Source organism: Hipposideros armiger, unplaced genomic scaffold, assembly GCF_001890085.2.
Source record: "Hipposideros armiger isolate ML-2016 unplaced genomic scaffold, ASM189008v1 scaffold_47, whole genome shotgun sequence".
NCBI lineage: Eukaryota > Metazoa > Chordata > Mammalia > Chiroptera > Hipposideridae > Hipposideros > Hipposideros armiger.
In genome coordinates this window covers 1039645-1049922 of record NW_017731397.1, presented here as the reverse complement: position 1 = coordinate 1049922, position 10278 = coordinate 1039645, and the positions used below count along the sequence as shown (strand labels likewise).

Below are 10278 nucleotides of genomic sequence, written 5' to 3'. Positions count from 1 at the left end.
GAATAATTCACACATATATGTGCCTTTCACATGCAGCAATTCAGCTCATTGAAGTTATGCTTTGAGGTAGAGTCAGTATTATGCCCATTTTACAGGTAAAGAAACCAAGGCTCAGATGTTCCGCGAGTTACCCAAATTTAAATCACTAACAAATGGCTGGCTAGAACGCAAACTCTCATAATTGACGGAATCCCGGGTGCTACTACATTATGATGCTGAACAAAACTACCAAGGAGAACTCGCTCCTAATATAATGGTCTTGGCCATTTTTGATCTCTTGGCCACATCGAACCCTGCGGCCCACTGCTGCCTTCTTGAAACCCTCAGCTACTTTTACTCTTGGGGATTGCTGTTGATTGACTTACCTTCTGCCTCTGAGACTTTCTCAGTTTCCTCCAGGATCTCCTCTTCTTTGGCCTTCTGTCCACCCTACTCTATCATTTATCATCGCCATCAGAGAGCACTGTCATCCACTTCTAGTCTTTCATTTATTCATTCAACAAATATATTTTGAGCACCTCCTAGGCATGTGGCATTCACGTGAACAACAGCGATCTCCCTGTACAAATGGGGGTGCAGAGGAGACAGGTAAAAACAAATAGATAAGTAACACAGATATAGGTGGTAAGTGCTATGGAGAATACAATGCAGGAAAGAAAGGGAAGCAAGGAGGGAGGGAAGGGGGGGTAAGGGAATTGAGAGGGGATTACAATGTTGAGTCAAGGAAGGCCTAGTTGGCATGCAAAGATGACTGTTGTCAATTTCCTGTCAGAGGATTTCCAAATTTGTGTCTTTGACCTCTCTCCTGATTCCAACCCCATATTTATACCTCTGAGCATACCATCTCTCCCTGTATCCACGTCCCAAGTCATCACTGCTGCACTTGAACTCATCCTCTCCTCTACTTCCTCCCACACCATTTCATGTGCTCCCTACTTTGGTTAGCAGAACTGTCACCCTTTAGATCACCAACAGCACTCAGCCAAAGAACAGGTAAGGAGCATCTTCTAACCGAATGCACTGTTCTAAGCGCTAAGAAAATACGCTGGTCTATCAGAGCCATTTTCTCCTGAAAAGGGAAATTATTAAGAATTTAGAAACAGACCTGTGTTCAACTCCAACTCTTCCATTAATTAACAGTAGGTTCATCTATACAGTGGGGGATAATTGTACCTACCTCTTATTAATGTTATAGGAATTAAATGCGACAATGCCAGTAAAGTGAGTAAGTGCTCGAATAAACGAAGAAACCAGTGAATGATGTGTTTACTGCAGTGCTTGACATGGGCCGTATCTATCAGATTTAAAGTATGTCATCAAGGCCCATCCTTTTGTCTCACATCCTCAGGCAGGCATTACTCCTCCAGTAGCAAGATGGTTTCCCAGAGTTCCGGCCTTGTATCCTATCTCAACCACCCCAGAAGAGGAAAGAGAGTTTCTTTTCTCAACAGTTGCACAAAAGTCATTGGTTCTGATAGAGTCATGTGCCCACTCCTGAACCAATCACTTGGGCCAGGAAAATACCATTGCTCTGATTGGCTTAGACTTAGGATATAGCTGCCTCTGGGCATGCAGGTTGAATCAACTCCAAGGAGAACTGAGAATGAAGAGGGCTTGCTTCTGAAGAAAATCAAGAGATTTGCAGGAAGAGAATGCACAGTGGGCAGGTACAACAATGGATGTCCACTACCCTCAACTATGGCAACTAATTCATTCCGTCTCATATTATGTTTAGCTGTTTACATTTGTATCTGACCTCAGATTGAGAGCCCCTGAGAACAAGGATTATATGTTTATTATTGTATCCCATGGAGGAACTAGGACAATCCTCTGAATACAGTACATGCTCAATAAACGCTTCTCGACATGAATTAACTCATTAAACTAGTTTAAACTAGTTCTCTTTTGCTCATTTTAAGTTCTGTTGTGTCTTCTCTTTTCATTACATGAAAATACATAAAGTCTTAAACACACACCTTTTAATACCTTAAAAAACAGGATTCCAACAGCAGAAGCAGATAAACTATCTTCATAATTTATACACATTGACTGTCCTCTAAAATCATTGTCTCAGCTAATTTTACACAGGTGAGAAAAACAGCATGATTCTGTGTCGGCCTTCTAAGCTACTTCATTTTGCTGTTCTGTTTTTGTTTAGCAAACGTTGAATTTGTTGAAAATCCAAGTGCATAAGACTCACTGTATGTAGTCTTTCCCAAGGTGTCATTATGCAGTTGTCATCACTGGATTTTACTGCAGTGTAGAAATGTTCTTAGTCTTTCCCTGAGTAATTTAATTTCAATCTCTCTGGCCTTTCTCAAGTACTCCCCCCCACATCCTATCATCTCAAATGTGGCATTCTCTCCTCTTTCCCAGACACACAGCTTCTCAGTTAGAGACTTAGCCCAGCCTTGCTTGCAGCTAGATGTGGCCACGTGACTGAATGTACACCAAGTGATGTAGTGACGTGTGCAATTTCCATTTCATCTTCTTAAAGAGGTCTGGGATTTAACTTAAAGTAATCCAGCAAAGGGGGCGGGCCTATTGGGAGATACAAATGATACACATTTGACCGGGTGAAGATAACTTTAAGCTGAGTGACAGGCACAGGGGGATGTATTACACTACATTATCCCTACCTTCACATATATTTGAAATTTTCTATTGAAAAATAAATTAAATGGTGCTCACCTCAGTTGTGTTCCCTCCTTTCTTCTTTCTGGCTGGAAATAGGAATGGTGAGAGCAAACTGGAAAGCACACATTGAAGATGGCAGAGCCACCCCGCCAGCCTGGGTTCCTGAATGACTTCCTGGCTTGGGGCTTGCCCACCTGCTTCGAAGAGTTACTGTAAGAGAAGTTGATTTCTCACTCATTTGATCCACCCTTTGTTATAGTTACAGTGTTTTCTTTATAACTCCAGCTCCTCATTTACATACACGCTATTTCAAATCAGGCTCCTTTACAGGCAGTATCATCTCACCTGCCTTCACCGTTCCTTGACTTTTCTTTGGCGGTCTTATAGGTCAGCACAGTGTCAGAATGCAACAAGTGTTTACTACAGTTACATTTTTTTTTTGTTCCTCTAGAGGTCAAGCTGAACCACAGGCTACACAAATACCTAGACTGCACCAAATTAAATTGCTCACAGTACAACTCACTGTCAAGACCCTTACAAAAATGTCACCTTTGAGTTTGGAGGTCTACTATTTAATATAGTGGTGGACACACCTGATTCAGAAAAGAACCATAAGAAAGTTTTAGGGGTTAAAATTGGACTCTTTCGGTGTTTATTTTAGACCCTAGTAAAGCTTTGTTACTCTTCAATACCTTTTTAAAAGTCAGACTGGGTTTCAGCTTTGTATGGGGTTCTATGACATAGCAGCACAGATTTGGAGAAAATGCTAACCTGTCCACACAGTCAAATATTTCAACTTAATCATCAGCCATTTATAGAATGGCATACTACTAGGCACAGTGGCTTATCAGAAACAAGCTGAGTAAAAGAAATATTTCACCAAAATTATTGTGAACTATTGCAACGAATGGTCTTTTTGATCAATGAAGAGTAATTTTGAGCAAAGCATTTACTGATGGCCATATGGACCTCACACATGGACAATTATATCACCATTTCAAGGTCTACTGCCGAAGAGAAATAGCAAAGGAGGCACTGTGGCAGAGGGTTCTTGTTCGTCCTCAGGACTATCCAAGTTACCAGTTCAAGGAGACAACCATCTCTGAGTTACCTATTGCCACTCTCTAAGCTCTTCTGCCACTTCTGCTGCTTTAAGAAGGGCCTGTAGGCCCTTTGCGCATCTTGTGACAGTAACTCATCATTGACTCTAGAATGTGCTCCATGTTAAACTGTGGGCTGGTGCTGGGTAGTGGGGGGTCAGAGATGAAATGCAGTCCTGGCTCTCCAGGCGCTACTGCCTGCAGAGAGAGACAGACAGATGGGTGACCAATCATGAAGGGGATGAGTGCTGTCAGTAAGGCATGTAGGGACACAAGGTTTGTCAAGCTACACCAACACTGTGAACCGGCACCTGACTTGTAGTGAGTGTGGTCAGAGTGGGCACATTGCATCGGAATAACTAGCAGGAACTAGTCAAGCAAGAACGCATTGGGAGGGGGACAGGAAAAGACCCTTCTAAGCAGAGGGAATGAGAAACTCTGTCTAACCCAATGTATCTGAAATGTAATTGACCATGGAAACCTCTACCCAACCTCCCCATTTTTAATAACACTTATTAGCACCTTTAAAGACATTCTGTATTCAATCTTACTGGACTGATGAGGAAACCGCAGTCCAGAGAGGGTGAGAGCTGCCTTTTGGGTCGTGCTAACAGCAGAGCCAGACCCAATTCACGAGGCTTCCTTCTAGTCAACACTCTCTCCAGGAAATCACACTTCAATATGTCCATTCTATAACTCTAATATATAAACAGTACACAGAACACATGAGTTGATAACCTTGTAATTGTCAACTTACAAATTACCCTTTAAAAAAAATACAAAGAAATCCCTAGGTGAGAGCTGAGATCGTGTATACAAATTTGAAGTGTGTTTATATACACTATTAATCGCCCTTGTCATGGTTTATACTAGTTAGCCAAGTCTTGCTGATACCCATTGTTTATCTTCACAGCCTTCCCCCTGAAATAATAACACCAATAACAACTACTAGCCCTCTTTTTGCTCCCCATGCGAAGGATAACAGTAATATATGGATGCAAATTTCTAGCATTTATCTTCGTGCATTCATTTAAAGGGAACCAAAGCTGAAGAAATCACTCGTAAACAAGATAATCATGAAACAAATCTTTGTACCAAGTTTTTCATTGCAAGATCAAATCCCATTATCACTAACTAAACAGAAAATTCTTTACTTTGGAATTTGGTTGGAATCAATTCAGAAAAAAAAAAAAAAGGTGAGGGGAGGTAGGGGTTGGAAATTTCCAACCCTCCAGGGTTGAACATCTTTTTGTTTTTGCAAAGATTTATGTTATAACAATATTTGTTATATTAAAATTTAAGATAGGTTTGACTGGAAATTTTTAAAAGGTAATGTACAAATTAAAAGACATATTTCAAGAGCAGCCAGCTTTGACGAGTATTTATGAATAATAACATGTTAGGAAAGGTCAGTTGGGCTTTCTGTCTGAAAAGTTAAACGTTCAGTGTTTGTGTTGTGCATTTGTTACCAAAGCCTTCTTTATCAGCAGAAAGAGGCAAATGATACCCTGAAAGTGTTTTAAACGTGCAACTTTGCTTATCTGCCTGTATTAATGATCCTTATGGCAGTTGTTATATTAACCTTATCACACGGCACAGCAATAGGGGAAACCTATTGTGAAAAAAAGAAAATGCAAAAGCATTTAGTTTAATCTTGGGACCATTTTTTTTCAACCTAGCAGTTTTCTGATTGTCAGTGGTGGTCGGGGGAGGGGGATGAGTGTTAGATTTTTACCGGGTTTTCTTAAAATCTCAAAGAACAAACTAGACATTTCTAAATGGGCAAATCACTAAACATTACATACCATGAAGAGGACACAGATTAGATTATAGATGAAATGTTCATTATGTGAGTTCTGGAATTTGGGGGTGGGGGGTCCACAGAGGAGCTCTGACCAGGAGACAGTTAAGTGGCATCTGAGAAAGCCAGTCTCTCCTGCAAGGCTCTGAATTGCTCATTTGTGGCTATGACATTACAAAAAAATACCATTTGCCCCTCCTAAGACTTCTATTCCCTTCTTCTTACAGTCTCTGTGCACACAAAGAGGAAATTCAAAGGCTCCGTCTTTTAATCCCTTTTAACTTTGACAACAATACCAAACCTGACCCTGAGACCTTTGGACCCTCTCATTCTCTCAAGGTGCTTGAGAAACCACCACCTAACTTTAAGGTTGAAATGCATGTCTTCAACGGCAAAGGCGTGAGCTCAACGCACACACTAGCAGAGAGAGCACAATCCCCTCTGCTCCTTCAGCCAGGTAATATGCTTTTTCCTTTTTTTCTCTCTCTCTCTTTTCTTTTTTTCATTATGCCTTTAATGCAGAGCAGGGCTACTGATTACAAAGAGGCAGTTTGACTCCAGCAATAGGTCTTCTTCACTAATCCTCACTGTCATGGAAATTCCAGCTGCTACAAGAATAAGAGGCTCAATCCATATTTGCCAGCTCTAATATGAAATCTGTCAGAGCCCAAATTAATGAGTTCCAAATTCCTTACATCACGATAACAGGTTAAGACTGGTCAATTAATTACATAAATCCTTCCCGATTCATTGTGCGTTTGCAGCCCAGATTGTGTCTTACATTACTCCATGACACAAGGCCTTTTGGCTCCTGTTGTTCCGCAGAAAGGCCCCATTTAAGTGGAGGCTGCCTGCCACGGCAAAATGTTAAATGTCACACGTTAAATTTGCACTTTTCTGTAATTGCTTTTGTTAAAAAAAAATGAAATTAAAGCACAGGGCTCCCAGTACACCACTATGCAGAGGGCTGGAGTTGTCCTGAATGGCTCCCAGACCAAGCAAGTCCCTATCTTTTACCTCTAAGGGTTCACACGGTCTCCTCTGTGCCCGGTGCCCAGTAGGCAGCAGAATCACCCAGCACAGGCATTTTTGTGAAAATAAACCAAGTTTCCCTAAGCAGCAACAGAAATATATATCCAGAAGATTCTTTTCTTTATAAAAGGATTAAAATCAGATTCTTTACATTGCCAGTTTTCCTTTTACTAATAAAAGTATGAGATTTATAAAACAGTGTTGCCCTAATCTCTTCAGGTACATATATTGTACAGTGTGTGAGTGTGTGTGTGCGTGTGTGTGTGTGTGTGTTGTACTTGAGCAGGCCTTTGCCTTCAGAAAGGATGTTGCTGATGGCTTTGCTATTTGGATTTGTAACTGGTACACACCTACTGAGGGAGAATAATTAGTATTAAAATCTCAAAGGACTTTAAGAATCATCCTGGCCAAACCTTTTCCCTTTTAAAATATCAAAATGGGTTTGGAATCACAGCTAGTTAGAACTACTGTAGACCTAGAACTACAGGCTCCCAGATTCCTTGTGCAATCTCTCTTCACCCCGTTACAGTTCCTTGTGGACTGGCCTTTTTATGTACTTAGGTGTTCTGTATGGAATGCAGCCGGTTCCGGGGTGTTTCCTGCATCCTCTTATTGCGGGCTGGGGCTTCTGAGAATACGGGAGTGAGCAGATGATGTTCCGAAGCACAGACTGAAATCTCTGCAGGTCGCAGGTTCTTTCCACTTGGAAGCCTACCACCACTCCAACACGCAACTGCTAACCAGACCCGGACACCAGGCGGCACGCTCTCGCCGCGCTGGCCCCGCAGCGCCCTCCTCTGTCCTCCCGCGGCCTTGCACCTGGTATGCCACCGGCCGCGCGCTTCTATTTTCCAGGGCAAAAGAAAGCTCGGCTCCCGGCCCTAGTCCCAATGGGGTGGGGGAGTCGTCTCACCCCGCATGCCCCCCATCTTCCACACACACATATTACACCCTGGCCCGGGGCCATCTCCGGACCCGGAGGCACGCATTTCTTCCCCGCTGCCCAGTCCTGCCACCAGGTGCGACGGTACCCTCCCTCCCCAGACCGGAGGGAGCGGGTTACCCCGAAGGCGCGTCCGTCCTGCGGATTTTAGGGTCCTGGGGAGGCTAGAGGGGAAAGGGGTTAACTAACGTGTGCGGTGCGTGCGCACAGAAAACATTTGGGACACAGAAAACATTTCGCCCAGCCCCGCCGGTACCCCGGGACGCTCGCGGGGACCCTCCAGGCCTCAGCCATACCCAGGACCGAGCGGCGGTTCGTCACCCCCTCGTGGGCTGGGTGGCAGGGCCGGGGATCGCAGCGCCGCGCGAGCATCCACAGAACAAAGACTCGGGTCCAGCCCTAGACTGGGGACGGCCACCGCCGCCGCCGCCACCTCCCTGGGCTCCGGCGCGTCCGACCCGGACCCAGCGGTCCTGGAAACCCACCTGGGCGGCTGGGTCCCAGCTTCACGCGCGCTCACAAACCCAGCGGGGCCCCTGGAAACGATGAACCCGGCGGCCTGGAGGGTCACCGGTAATTCCAAGCCCCCTCCCACACCAAACCCGCCACCCCAGGCCTCTCTGCATTATGATGTTTTATTCTTATTTTTCAAGGAGCCCGAGTTGTCATTTTTAACGTTGGGAAGGGGGCCTCACGTGCCCGTTTGGAGCAGGTGGGGCAGAGGAGAGGGCGCTGCAGGCTGGGCCGTAAATCGCTGACTTTTTGCGGTTGTTGTTCCCCCTCACCACCCCCCGCCCCCCTCCACCCGGTTTTTTTTTTCTTTCCGCAGCGCAGTTGCTATGGGTTACCAGGGCGGTTGCCATGGGTTACCGGACCGAGGCCGGCTGGCTAGCTACCTGCCACCCAGTCGCCGCCGCTGGCGGGAGCGCGCGTGTGCGGGACGCGGCGCGGGGGGGGGCGAAGCTATAAAGAAGGCCCAGAGGTAAGAAACTAGCAAAAACACAGCCACAAGTTATGTCCGTGCTGTGCCTCTAGCAGCAAAGACAAGCGGTGTGGGGTTTTGGATGAATCTACACTTCTCGTCGGGGGAGAAAGGGTATTTTCCTCTTTAGCATAAGTCATTTTAATAGTGTCTTTAGACCAGAGTTTAAATTCAGAAAATTGTAGCTTTTTTTTTTTCCCTCTCTCTCTCTCTTTTCCTCTGTATCTTTTGAAAAGTCTTTGGAATTTAGGAGAAAGAGAAAAGGGTCATTAACTACCAGTTTGCTCAGCTTAAAAAAAAAAATTAGTGTCCAATGCACTGTTCATAACAATGATCGAGAAAAGTTCCAGGAAGAGTTAACAGCAATTGTGTCTGACTTAAAGGGACAATGGTGGCTCGTTTGTGAGATGTATATGGCAAAGACGAGAGCCAAAGCCTTTGTAAATATTGCAAAATTTAAAAGAAATTGTTGCTTATTTACATCCTTCTAAAATTTTCTAACTCCACTCTATTAAAATATTCATTTCTTATGACCTTTATTTGCAAAGAAAATTGTATCTATGGTTTGAATGTCAAATTGCAATAACTAATTTCAGACAGCATTTTGTATTTGAAATTGTGTTTATATATACTAAAGTAACAAAAGGTCTGTGTTCTAAACAAAAGCAGAAAATTGTATTGAAGTAAATTTTCCTCTGCTGAAGAGATGCTGCATTGTATTCATAGGATACCAACAAAGTAATTTAAATATTAAGAGGGAAACTATTTAGAAAGAAAATAAGCTTTTGTTTTGTTATTCTTGTCTTAACAGTTTAGAGGCCTTTTGTGAAGAAGTCTTCCTTTATAGCTGAAATACTGAAAACCTTATTTGTACCACAGTAGTCAATAATGGTGAATCCATAAGGCACCAAAAAAACATAAATTGAGTTCAAAACAACATTCAATTTACTGTTGGCTATAATGGTATTTGTGGCTAGGCTAAATAATTTTAAATTCTTAATAGTCATAAAATAAATTTTAAGGTTGTTGCATATCACTTGTTTGTATTTAATTATTCAATAAAATGTGAACTCAGCTTGAAAAGCTCCTGCAAGTTACTTAATATCTTAAGGGACAGAACTACTTAAAGATAAACATTTCTGTTTTTCCGTAGTAAACTTTAAAACTTGAAGTTTTAACTAGAATTTAAATCACCTTTTTCCAAGTGAGACTTTAAAAGAAGCTCTAAGTAACAGGTTGTTGACTTTCATTGTTGACACCTTTGGGTTATATACATAAATCCAGTTCTCAAACAAAACACATAAACTGGTTTTATAGGTGCATAGTTTACACTTTCAGAATTAGCCTGGGGAATACAGTTTCGATGTATGTAAATCATAAAACACCCAAGATTAGAATTCTTTAAGTTACATTAAAAAGTTTTAAATAAACAGCTACTCAATTGAGTTTAGTTACTTAACTAATTATTTTCTTTTCCTAAAGAAAGCTTTATAAACATACTCCAGAGAAAAACAGAGACTTGAACAAAGCAAGAAAGCCATGGGGGGCAGAAGTTCATCTAAATATCTCAGCTGCTGGGCATCAGTTTTAACAAGCCAGTGCTTAGATTTCAAAAACAACCAAACCAAGGCTAAAAGCCTCAAAAGTGTACATCTAGAGTGACTATTAAAGCAAATTTTACCAAAGTTCTTCATTATAAATTACCAATCATTCAAACACACTGAATTTAAGTCTAAGTCAGAAGAAATATATTCTTTTGTATAAAATAAGTGATCCAACAAAC

The 10278-nt window shown here is 42.5% G+C and overlaps 1 long non-coding RNA gene across 1 annotated transcript; it reads right to left on the bottom strand.

Moving 5' to 3' along the window:
• Positions 1-369: 369 nt before the first annotated feature.
• On the bottom strand, positions 370-8192 carry LOC109381323 (uncharacterized). The gene is made up of 3 exons (XR_002123698.1): positions 7999-8192; positions 2692-2847; positions 370-559 (listed from the first exon to the last, which is right to left on the bottom strand). It is a non-coding gene; the product is annotated as an uncharacterized LOC109381323 (long non-coding RNA).
• Positions 8193-10278: the final 2086 nt, after the last annotated feature.